The sequence below is a fragment of the Saccopteryx bilineata genome, chromosome 3 (assembly GCF_036850765.1).
Source record: "Saccopteryx bilineata isolate mSacBil1 chromosome 3, mSacBil1_pri_phased_curated, whole genome shotgun sequence".
In the NCBI taxonomy this organism is placed as follows: domain Eukaryota; kingdom Metazoa; phylum Chordata; class Mammalia; order Chiroptera; family Emballonuridae; genus Saccopteryx; species Saccopteryx bilineata.
This window is the reverse complement of record NC_089492.1, coordinates 132,419,397-132,432,796: the sequence shown is the minus strand read 5'-3', so window position 1 is coordinate 132,432,796 and position 13,400 is coordinate 132,419,397.

The following is a 13,400-nucleotide window of genomic DNA, read 5'->3' as shown; positions in this document are numbered from 1 at the left end:
CCAAAACACTAATTCAAAGAACATATGTACTCCTATGTTCATTGCAGTGATATTTACAATAACAAAGATATAGAAACAACCCAAATGCCCATCAATAACAAATGGAAAAACGGGGAAAAAAGTGGTACATATACACAATGTAATATTACTCAGTCATTAAAAAATGAAATCTTACCATCTTCAAAAACATAGATGGAGCTAAAGGTTATTACACTAACATATAAGGTTGAAGGAAGTCAAACAGAGAAAGAAAAATACCATACAATTTCACTTATGTGTGGAATCTAAAGAACAAAATAAATGAACAAGCAAAATGGAAACAGACACACAGATACAGAGAACAGACTGATGGTTCCCTAGGGGAAGGGGAGTTGGGGTGGGGGAGTGAAAAAGGTGGAAGATTAAGAAAGTAAAAAGTGGCAGCTACAAAATAGTCACAGGGATATAAAGTAAAGCATAGGGAATATAGTCAATAATATTGTAGTAACTATATATGGTGCCAGGTGGGTACTGGAAATATCGGGGGAACACTTTTTTTTTTTTTTACAGAGACAGAGAGAGAGTCAGAAAGAGGGATAGATAGAGACAGACAGACAGGAACAAAGAGAGATGAGAAGCATCAATCAGTTTTTTGTTGCGACACCTTAGTTGTTCATTGATTGCTTTCTCATATGTGTCTTGACCATGGGTCTTCAGCAGACCAAGTAACCCCTTGCTCAAGCCAGAAACCTTGGGTCCAAGCTGGTGAGTTATTGTTCAAACCCGATGAGCCTACACTCAAGCTGGCGACCTCAGGGTCTCAAACCTGGGTCCTCCGCATCCCAGTCCAACACTCTATCCACTGTGCCACTGCCTGGTCAGGCTTGGGGGAGGGGACACTTTTTAAAGTACATGATTGTCTAACTACTATGCTATACAGCTGGCACAAAATAATATTGAATGTAAACTGTAATTGAAAAATAAAATTTTAAATAAATAAATTAAATAATGCAAAATTTTTCATAGTGTTTTAGAGTCAAAAACAAGAATTAATTTTGAAGACAAATATACATAGTTATTCTTTTAGTACCCCCATTCTGTTGCCTAATGACACAGAAGGCTAAATCTGAAAATGCCTAGAAGGAAGAAGAGGTGTTCAAGTTTAAGCCTAACCCAGGTTTCTTACATATTACTTACAGTAATTCACTGAATGGAGTCAGACAAGTCAACAGCCAGGTCTGAGCCTCAGTGCTGCCGGTTACTGGCCAGGTAATATTGGGCAATTTATTAACCTCCCAGGGCGTTCGTTTACTTGACTCTAAAAAATGAGTGTAACAAGACCTACATCAAAGTGCTGAAGTTAGGATTTAACAAAATAATGAATAATTTAAAAGGATTTAGCATATTGTCTGGGGTGTAGTAAAAGTGAGCTCTCTTCACTGTTCCTCAAAGGGCCACAGAATTTAGAAGGGAAACAAGCTATTAGGGGTAAAAAGCATCAGTAGTTGGTGTTCCTAAAGAAAGGGCAAAGAAAGAAGAGTTGGACGTTTAAGATATAGTTGATCTTTATCTGCACTTTAAATGAAAATTGCTGCAATATCTTTTGTCTTGAGAAACTCGGCAAACCTATATCTTATATTAAATCAACATGTTTCAGCCCACAGCAGATATTTGATTTTTGTCTTGACCCAGTTCCTCTGTGAAGGTGGCTTCTTTCCTGAAGCAGACAGACAGGGCTTGATGCTCCTCACAAGGCTGAGCCCCATTTTCTCCTGCTGGAACCAGCTCTTGGCAGGGTCATTGTGGCCCCTTGATGGAAGCGTTCTGGGGGTTCAGGGACCTGAGGGTTCATGGCCCACTGTTGGGCAGATGAAATGTATTATGCTCACTTTGTTAAAGATGGCGCTGCCCACATGGAAGCTGTCGCCCAGGTGATATTAATGTGTGTTGGGGGCGGGCTGTGGGCAGGCAGGATCCTTGTAGCCTGGGGCTTGGTTTTGGGACTAAGCCTTTCCCACCCTTTTTTATGTGGGGTGGTACAATCCCATTATGCCTCAGATGGGTGACTTTGTATTAGAGACTTCCCTATTTTGTATATTGGATTAAAGGTTTGGATTTCTACACTATAAAATGGGGACAGAACAGGAGCTTGCTCTCTTGGTTCCTGAGATTATCATTACAGGAGAGAGCAGAGAGGAGAGCAGAGAGAGGCCATGTGGAGGAGGCCAGAAGAAGCAGCCAAGATGGCAGAGTGTTGAGTGAGAAGCCAGTTTGTACAGAGTTTGTGCAGGGAGAAGGAAGGATATGGGGAACAGAGGTGAAATAAGTCTGGTGAGCTAGAAACCTTTGATTCTAGGAAACTCGGATAAGTCAGTAGTTTTGTGAGCACTAAATGTGAGTGGGTTTTGGAGCCCAGTGTGTGTTTTTACTTGCCCGCCAGGTGCAAGTTAGGATTAAAGACAATGGCCCACCAGTTTTTGACTCCGTTGTTTCTTTACCGACTGTCCAAATCCAATGCGAACCTGCATGGGCCAGGCGGCTGTGGTGATGGCCTTGGCTGTGGATACTGGCTTTACAGCCACCATCATGGCCATTCACATGCAGGTTCCCATAGGATTTGGGCAGACAGTAAAGAAATGGCAGAGTTGGAAGATGGTGGGCCATTCTGTTTATTGGTGTCTCACCAAGACAGGCAAGCCACAAGAGAAGACAAGGGAAAAGCAGGTTTTCCCATGAAGGGCAAGGGATCAGGGAGGCCCCTGCAATGGTGATAGCAGGAACCAAGAGAGAGCAAGCTCCTGGTTTGCCCCACTTTATAGTATAGAAATCAAAACCTTTAATCCAATATACAAACAAGGAAGTCTCTGATACAAAGTCACTTATCTGAGACATAATGGTATTCATGAGAGTGCACCACCCACATCATGCAATCAGTCAAAGGTGTGGGGAAAAGCTTAGTCTTAAAACTAAGCCTTAGGCCAGGGGTCCCCAAACTTTTTACACAGGGGGCCAGTTCACTGTCCCTCAGACCGTTGGAGGGCCGGGCTATAAAAAAACTATGAACAAATCCCTACGTACACTGCACATATCTTATTTTAAAGTAAAAAATCAAAACGGGAAAAAATACAATATTTAAAATAAAGAACAAGTAAATTTAAATCAACAAACTGACCAGTATTTCAATGGGAACTATGCTCCTCTCACTGACCACCAATGAAAGAGGTGCCCCTTCCAGAAGTGCAGCAGGGGCCGGATAAATGGCCTCGGGGGGGCCACATGCAGCCCACGGGCCATAGTTTGGGGACCCCTGCCTTAGGCTATAACGACCTGGCCTGCTTACCCCACACCCAATGCAAACTATAAGTGAACAAACATATATATCATATTTACAAACTTATTTGACCAACTGTTGGGCAGATAAAATGTATTATGCTCACTTTGCTAAAGATGGTGCTGCCCACGTGAGGCCGTCGCCCAGGTGATATTAATGTGTGCTGGGAATCGTTGTAGCCTGGGGCTTGGTTTTGGGATTAAGCCTTTCCCACCCTTTTTGATGTGGGGCGGTACAATCCAATCATGCCTCAGAGAAGTAACTTTGTATTAGAGACTTCCCTATTTTGTATATTGGATTAAAGGTTTGGATTTCTACACTATAAAATAGGGGCAGAACAGGAGCTTGCTCTCTTGGTTCCTGAGATTATCATAGGAGGAGAAAGCAGAAAGGAGAGCAGAGAGAGGCCATGTGGCCAGGAGAAGCAGCCAAGAAGTCAGAGTATTGAGTGAGAGGCCAGTTTGTGCAGTTTGATGCTGGAGAAGGAAGGAGATGGGGAACAGAGGTGAATAAGTCTGGTGAGCTAGAAACTTTTGATTCTAGGAAACTCGGATAAGTCAGTAGCTTTGTGAGCACTGAATGTGAGTGGGTTTTGAGCCCAGTGTGTGTTTTTGCTTGCCCACCGGGTGCAAACTAGAACTAAAGCTAATGGCCCACCAGTTCTTGGCTCCATTGTTTCTTTACCGACTGTCCTAATCCAATGCGAACCTGCATGGGCTGGGCTGCTTTGATAGTGGCCTTGGCCGTGGATACTGGCTTTATACCAACAATAAGCCAGCAAAGTTTAAAGTGAGAGTTTACTAGTGAAGCAGGGGGACAGAAGGAAGGCTACTCCGTGGGCAGAGCTGCCTCCCTAGTGTGATTGACTTCTTTTACTAAGGCTCATTTAATCGAGGAGTAAGGAATTTAATAAGGGGGAAGAATATTCAGAATCTTCCTGGGAAAAGAGTGGAAACTTCTCAGAGAAGCTCCATCAGCCACTTTGTGTCTTTATATGGGTGTTGGTCAAATAAGTTTGTAAACATGATATATATGTTTGCTCGCTTGTGACTTATAATGGGTGTGGGGGACAGGCTATAAGCAGGCCAGGTTGTTGTAGCCGGAGGTTTGGTTTCGGGACTAAGCTTTTCCCCACACCCTTGACTGATTGTATGATCTGGGTGGTGCACTATCATGAGAAATCCAATTATGCCTTGGATAAGTGACTTTGTATTGGAGACTTCCTTGTTTGTATATTGGATTAAGGGATTTTGGTTTTCTACACTATAAAGTGGGACAGACCAGGAGCTCAGACACACAGTTCCTGCTATCACAATTGCAGGGGCTCCCCTGATCCCTTGCCCTTCATGGGAAGAGCTGATTTTCTGCTTTTCCCTTGTCTTCTTTTGTGGTTTGCCTGTCTTGGTGAGACACCAATAAATAGGATGGCCCGCCATCCTCTGACTCCGCCATTTCTTTATCGTCTGCCCGAATCCAATGGGAACCTGCATGTGAATGGCCACGATGACGGCTCCTGGCCTTACAACGGGTTTTTTGTTTCTGATCATGGTGGCTCAGGGCGTATCATTTAGTATGCTAATGTATTACAGTGAGTGCATAATGAGGCTTGGGGTCACCATAAGGTGAAATTAGTTGTCATGTTGCATGGAGCTGGTCTTTCGCTGGTTCTAACCCATATATCCATTGGGGGTTGGTCTTACTATCTCCTTGGTAATCCCTGTAGCCCTCATAGGTTGCAGATGTTTTGCTATATACCCTATTGCACACTCACTAATCAATAAAAGCTATGCTGAACTGTTCCACGGACTCAGAATCCAGCTTGAGTGTTTTGTTTGCCTTCACTTTTGGTCATATCCCAAAGCCCCAGGGTACCGAAATGTCGCCACTCCTGTGGTTTTTCTTCCCAGTATTTTTTCCCTCCCTGGTATAAAAATAAAAGTCCTTTTGTTATAAAGTACTGCACCCCAGATTCTGAAAGGCACTGTACTTCATTTCATCGAGTTCATGTAGAGACACCAGGTCCAGATGAATTTTGATGAGTTTTATTAGAGGAGAGTTTATTAAATATGCCAGCCAAATATGGCTGACATGGGACATCAGACCCAAATCACGCAGTCCCAAAAATAGGTCAGGGGCTGCTTATATACCCTTGATCACACACGGGCGGGGGAGGGGAGAGCATGACATCACTGTAGGAGCTGGCAACATTTGTTTAGGGGATACACAGAAACATTAAGACTTTCAAGGTAACAATCAAAGATGTTTACAAATCTTTCAGGGTTCATCTTCCCTCATTAGCCTAGAGGTATTTTGCTCTCAGGATTCCAGGAAGGGGGAGGAACTATAATCAATGCAAGGTGGTATGTAAATTCTGCCTCCTATTGAAAGAGAAGTTTCTCAGTTAACCTTTATTTTAGATTTGAAACTGAATGACCCATTGTTCTTGCAAGCAAGAATTGTTCTACATTCTTCTCCCTCCCCTCCGTAAAGGAGGGACAGGACAGGAAAGCCTGATAGAAAAGCCTGACCTTTCCTCCCAGAATATTAATATCAATTTTCATCTTTTTGGTACCTTATAACACTTTAAGATAGAAACCAGACCTAACATTAACTAGTGAGTATATGAAGACTAGCATAAAAAGATGGAGGTGCTCTATTTCCTTAAGAAACAGAAACACAAACAGTGTTTTTCAACATGTGGTCCTTGGAACAGCAGCATCTCTATCACCTGAAAACTTTTTGGAAATGCAAATTCTTAGGCTCCACCCAAGACCTGCTGAGACAGAATCTCTGTGGTTTAACAAGCCCTCCAGGTGAGTTTGATGCATACTTACCCTGGAGAGCTGTTTAAAAAAAAACACACATAGGTTTTTAATGGCAACTGAAAGGAATCACACTACACAAAAAGGAAGCTTTTTATCAGAAAACTAATAGCATTTGACAGTATTAAAGGCTGAATTATAAGGACAAAAGAAAAAGAGGGGTCACAGTCAGAAAAGCTTTATGTAATTACTTTCCAGCATTCATCTTTCCTACTCAGCTTTAAGTTTCAAGAAGTCAAGAACTTCTGTCTTGTTCTTAGTGCAGGGATGTAACAGTCAGTATAGGCTAGGGGTCGGGAACCTTTTTGGCCAAGAGAGCCATGAACACCACATATTTTAAAATGTAATTCCACGAGAGCCATACAACAACCTGTGTACATTACGCATTATCTAATAAAAATTTGGTGTTGTCCCAGAGGACAGCTGTGATTGGCTCCAGCCACCCGCAACCATGAACATGAGAGGTAGAAAATGAGTGGATTGTAATACATGAGAATGTTTTATATTTTTAATGTTACTATTTTTTTTTATTAAAGATTTGTCTGTGAGCCAGATGCAGCCATCAAAAGAGCCACATCTAGCTCACGAGCCATAGGTTCCCAAACCCTGGTAAAGGCTCTGTTATTCCATAGTAACAAAACAGCTCTAAATATCAGTAGCTTTAAAAAAGGGCTTATTTCCCACTAGCATTACACATTCGTCAAGGATTGCTATGGTTTTCTTCATGTCATTTTTACTCCAGAGGGACAGGGAAGCCACCACTTGGAGCACTGCTGGCTGCTGGGGCAAAGGGCAAGGAATCCTGGCTTTTGAAGTTTCTTTCCAGCAATGGCACTTTTCACTTCTGCACACATTTTATTGTCCAAAGCCATATGGTCAACCTGAGTTCAATAAGGCAAGGAAGTACACCCTCCCATTTACCTAAGGGAAGAGAACTAAATATTTGTAAACAGCTAAAACTACACAAGGAATACCAGCTCTTCTCATCTTGTTGTCCTCATTTGGCAATTAAAGAATCAGAACTCTAGAGAGGTTATATAATTTGTCCAAACACCCTTAACAGATAAATATCAGAGCTGAATTTCTGTTTGTCTGATTCCAAAGTTCATGCTGATGAACATTGTACCATACTGTTAGATGTGGAAAGAATGGAAAGGGGAAAAGGTTTTGTGAGAGATGAATTTAGCTTTAAATGGTTGTGGGACTTTAAAGTGGAAATCTCCTAAGCAACTCAGATGTAGAGGAGAGAAGAGACAAAAGAACTAGAGATGCACATTAATCGGGAACTTTTAATGGAACCTAAAGACAGTAAAAGGGATAAAAAATATCACTACATAATGATAAAGGGAGTAATCCAATAGGAGGATATAGCCATTGTAAATATTTATGCACCTAATATAGGAGCACCTAAATATATAAAACAGATTTTGATGAACATAAAGGGTGAGATCAATGACAATACTATAACAGTAGGAGATTTTAATACCCCACACACAGCAATGAATAGATTCTCCAGACAGAAAATTAACAAAGAAACAGTGGCCTTATGTGACATACTAAATCACGGGTTGGGAACCTATGGCTCGTGAGCAAGATGTGGCTCTTTTGATGGCTGCATCTGGCTTGCAGACAAGTCTTTAATAAAAATATAATAACATTAAAAATATAAAACATTCTCATGTATTACAGTCCATTCATTTCCTACCACTCATGTTCATGGTTGCAGGTGGCTGGAGCCAATCACAGCTGTCCTCCGGGACAACATCAAATTTTTATTGAATAATGCATAACATACATGGGTCGTTGTATGGCATTTATGGAATTACATTTTAAAATATGTGACCTTTATGGCTCTTTTTTTAATAAATAAATTTTTATTTTAATGGGGTGACATCAATAAATCAGGGTACATATATTCAAAGAAAACATTTCCAGGTCATCTTGTCATTTAGTTCTGTTGCATACCCATCACCCAAAGAGAGATCGTCCTCTGTCACCCTCTATCCAGTTTTCTCTGTCCCCTTCCCCCTCCTCCTCTCCCTCCTCCCCTCCTCCCACCCCCCATAACCACCCCACTCCTGTCCATGTCTCTTAGTCTCATTTTTATGTCCCACCAATGTATGGAATCCTGCAGTTCTTGTTTTTTTTCTGATTCACTTGTTTCACTCCACATAATGTTATCAATATTCCACCATTTTGCTGTAAGTGATCCGATGTCATCATTTCTTCTCTCTGAATAGTATACCATGGTGTATATGTGCCCCATCTTCTTTATCCAGTCTTCTTTTTTTTTTTTTACAGTGATTAAAAGCCTTTAAGCAATCTCTAGGCCAGTACAGCAAGAATCCATAAAAGAGTAGTGTCCTTAACATGTTCACCAAGTCCAAGTTGGCCCCATCACCATGCCAAATTCCTGAAAAATGCAGCCCAACCACAGTTTAGTCTGTTAGGAGCTGTCACAAGGACCTTCATGGCTCTTTCAGCCAAAAAGTTTCCCGACCCCTGCATTAGATCAACTGGATTTAATAGATATCTTCAGAAACTTTCACACTAAAGCAGCAGAATATACATTCTTTTCAAGTGCTCATGGTACATTCTCTAAGATAGACCACGTGTTAGGACACAAAACAAGTCTCAAAAAATTTAAGAAGATTGAAATCATATCAAGCATCTTCTCTGAGCACAATGGCTTGAAACTAGAAATCAACTACAATAGAAAAACTGAAAAATATTCAAACACTTGAGGCTAAATAGCATGTTATTAAATAACTAATGGGTTAACAATAAGATCAAAGAAGATCAAAACTTTCCTTGAAACAAATGAAAATGAACATGCAATAACTCAGTATTTATGGAACAGAGCAAAAGCAGTCCTGAGAGGGAGTTCATAGCATTACAAGTCTACCTTAATTAGCAAAAAAACTTCTAATACACAACTTAACCCTGCACCTAAAAGAACTAGAAAAAAAACAACAAATAAAGCCCAGAGGAAGTAGAAGGAAGGAAATAATAAAATCAGAGTGAAAATAAATGACATGGAGGCTAAAAAAATAATACAAAAGATGAGTAAAACCAAGAGCTGGTTCTTTGAAAAGGTAAACAAGATTGAAAACCTTTAACCAGATTCATCAAGAAAAAAAGGGAAAGGACTCAAATAAAATTAGAAATGAAAGTGGAGGAGTAACAATAGACAACACAGAAATACAAAGGATTGTAAGAAAATACTAAGAAGATCTATATGCCAAAATATTAGACAACCTAGGTGAAATAGATAAATTCCTAGAAACATACAATCTTCCAAAACTCAATCTGTAAGAATTAGAAAACCTAAACTGACGGATTACAACAAATGAAATTGAAATAGTTATCAAAAAACTCCCAGCAATCAAAAGTTCTGGACCAGATGGCTTCACAGGTGAATTCTACCAAACATTCAAAGAAGAACTAAAACCTGTCCTCAAACTATTTCAAAAAATTTAAGAGGAGGAATGACTTTTAAGCTTCTTTTATGAGGGAAGCATTATCCGCATTTTAAAACCAGGTGAAGACACTACAAAGAAAGAAAATTACAGGCCCACATCCCTGATGAACATACCGTATTTTCCCATGTATAAAATGCTCCCAGTATAAGATGCACCTTAATTTGTGGGCCTGAAATTTGAAAAAAAAAAAAAAGTATTACATAAAGTTATTAAACTCAAGTTTTATTCATCATAAAATTTATACAACTCTTCATCACTGTCAAAACTCCCATCCATTAGCTTTTCATCTGTGTCTAATGATGAATCTTTGTCTTCAACAATGAGCACAAAAACAACTGCAAAAAAGCAGCAGGAAATGCAAGTAAAAATATCTACAACCACTGTATAAGATGCATCCAGTTTTTAGACCCCAAGTTTTTCCAGAAAATATGCATCTTATACATGGGGAAACATGGTAGATGCTAAAATTCTCAACAAAATATTAGCAAACTGGATCCAGAAATACATCAAAAAGATTATACATCATGATCAAATGGGATTTATTCTAGGGAGGCAAGGCTGGTACAGTATTTGCAAATCAATAAATGTGATTCATCACATAAACAAAAAGAAGGATAAAAATCACATGATAATATCAATAGATGCAGAAAAAGCATTTGACAAAATCCAGCACCCATTTATTATCAAAACTCTCAGCAAAGTGGAAATACAGGGAACATACTTCAATATAATAAAGGCCATTTATGACAAACCAACAGCCAACATCATATTTAATGGGAAAAATTAAAAGCAATCCCCTTAAGATCAGGAACAAGGCAGGGGTGACCCCTTTTACCACTCTTATTCATCATAAGTCTGGAAGTCCTAGCCACAGCAATCAGATAAGAAGAAGAAATAAAAGGCATCCAAATTGGGAAAGAAATAAAACTATCATTTAGGATTTATAGAAAATCCTAAAATCTCAGTCAAAAAATTACTAGACCAGCCCTAGCCAGTTGGCTCAGTGGTAGATTGTCAGCCCAGCATGTGGAAGTCTCAGGTTCAATTCCCGGCCAGGGCACACAGGAGAAGCACCCATCAGCTTCTCCACCTTTCCCCCTCTCCTTCCTCTCTATCTCTCTCTTGTCCTCCCACAACCAAAGCTCCATTGGAGCAAAAGCTGACCCAGGAACTGAGGATGGCTCCATGACCTTTGCCTCAGGCACATTTTTCTTTTCTTTTCCCAAATTGGAAATTTGCACCTGGTTTGGGAAATTGATCACTCCCATTACAGACACAGCTATTGGTCACTCAATATTTATTTTTCTTATCTTGCTTAGTAAATGGCTCATGTTTTTTCAGAGTGACAATGACCCACTTAAATCTTTGTTTTTTCAACCCCCTCCCCTTACATTTCTAGCCAAAGAGCTATCAGTAGCAGATTTGTGTCTTAGTTAGCAAATGGGGATGTTCTGTAGGAACTCATGTTGGGGTTGGGAATTTCCGGGCATTGCAATGGCTCTCCTCCACATAAAGGGAGCCATAGTGGCAGAGGAGGGGATATAGAAGGGCTCCTGACTGACTGAGTTGATTAAGACTTGCAATCTTTGCCTGACCAGGCAGTGGTGCAGTGGATAGAGCATCAGACTGGGATGCAGAGGACCCAGGTTCGAGACCCTGAGGTCGCCAGCTTGAGTGTGGGCTCATCTGGTTTGAACAATAGCTCACCAGCTTGGACTCGAGGTTTCTGGCTTAAGCAAGGGGTTACTCAGTCTGCTGTAGCCCCACGGTCAAGGCATGTATGAGAAAGCAATCAATGAATAACTAAGTTGTCGCAACGAAAAACTAATTATTGATGCTTCTCATCTCTCTTTGTTCCTGTTTGTCTGTCCCTATCTATCCCTCTCTCTGACTCTCTCTCTGTCTCTGTAAAAAAAAAAAGATTTGCAATCTTCTGCTTAGAACCATGATGGCAAACCTATGACATGCATGTCACCACTGATACGTGTAGCCATTTTCGATGACATGCAGCCACGTACCAGAGCAGTATGGGGCCGCATGCCAAGAAGGACGTTTCATCCTAGGCTCCTGCATGGCCAGGTGCAGGAGCCGAGGATAAAACATTTGCTGTATTGTAGACACTCTCTGCCGGAAGTCTGTAGGCCAAAACAACAGAACTCCGGCACAGAGCGTCTAGTTCTGGGACTTCCAGTTAGGCCATTAGGGGATGTTTGACCTCACTTCTGGCCGGCAGAGCAGGGAGCAGCGGAATGCCACGCGGGGGATGCATCTCTGGGGGCCCTGTGATCGCCATTACCAGCAACCACATAACCACAGCAACCATCATCCAATCTACTGTTCTTCTGGGGTATTGTGGATTTCTAATTGACCATCATTACTGAGATAAGTGAGGGGGAGGCTGGGAGAGGCGAGGGCCTGTGCTATGGGTGCTGTTTCCCACCACTAGAAATAACGGCAGCCATCTTAATTTACATAAGATTCAACTTGCAAAATTTCAAGACAGCATCTGGGCTCAGGTGTTTGTCGACTTGAGGTCAAAGCTTGAGAATCCGGAAAGGTGCTGCTTGGAGAATCAAGAGGAGTGCCACTACGAACAGGAAATTTGGAGTGCCTGGAACTGATTACTAGACACTTTTAGCACCCTGAAAAATATAGCAATGGCTTTACTCACAATTCTTCCCTCTACGTACTTTTGTGAGACCTTATTCTCAGTATTAAATAATATCAAAACCAACAGAAGAAACAGATTGACAGATGAAGTTAGTAAGTAGTGCTTGCTTGGGCTTGAAGTGTACCAAATACCAACCTTCAATTGAAAATTTAGCCAATGAAATTCAGCAACAAAAAAGTCACTAATAGGCAGATTAGTTAAAGAATTCCCCCTCCCCCTCATTTATCTTAGTTCAAGGCACCCCACACAAGTTAAATAAGATCAAGACCAACAAAAGAAACAGACTAACAGATAAACAAAGAAGTCACTAAGCAGGTAAGTTAAATAATTAGTTTTTGGTTTATTAAATACAGTTATATATTACAATTATACATTTTTGTTATTTAAACTATAAATATCGCAAAATTATGGTTTTTTTCTTGAAGTGACATATCACCCGAGTTATGCTTGGTTTTTTGGTGAATTTTGACACACCAAGCTCAAAAGATTGCCCATCACTGGCTTAGAACATAATTTTCCTGGTCACAGTTCTCCCTTTTCCTGCTTAATACTAAGGGCACCATTTTATGACCAATAGGGAAAGACGAAGAGAAACAAAATTATCTCTAATCTAATAATCTATGCTCAAGACCAAGGAATCACAAAATTCTTAGGGGATGTAGATGATGGGCTTCTTTCAGAGAAGAATGTTTATTCTGAAAACTTCTCAAAAATAATAAAGAATTATTCTTAAACACCTGCTTTCAGTTCTATAACATCCTCACCTCTGCTATGTCGATTGACTCTTTGATGTCTGATATGTGACACATAAAGAGAAATATTCATTATTACTACTTAATGCTTAATTTGTTAATTGTATCACTTTATTTTAAAATTAACATTCTTCTGGCCTGACCTGTGGTGGCGCAGTGGATAAAGCATCGACCTGGAAATGCTGAGGTCGCTGGTTCGAAACCCTGGGCTTGCCTGGTCAAGGCACATATGGGAGTTGATGCTTCCAGCTCCTCCCCCCTTCTCTCTCTCCTCTCTAAAAATGAATAAATAAAATTAAAAAAAAAATTAACATTCTTCTCAAGGATTAAACAATCACTATTCTAAGTTTTCACATAGTACTT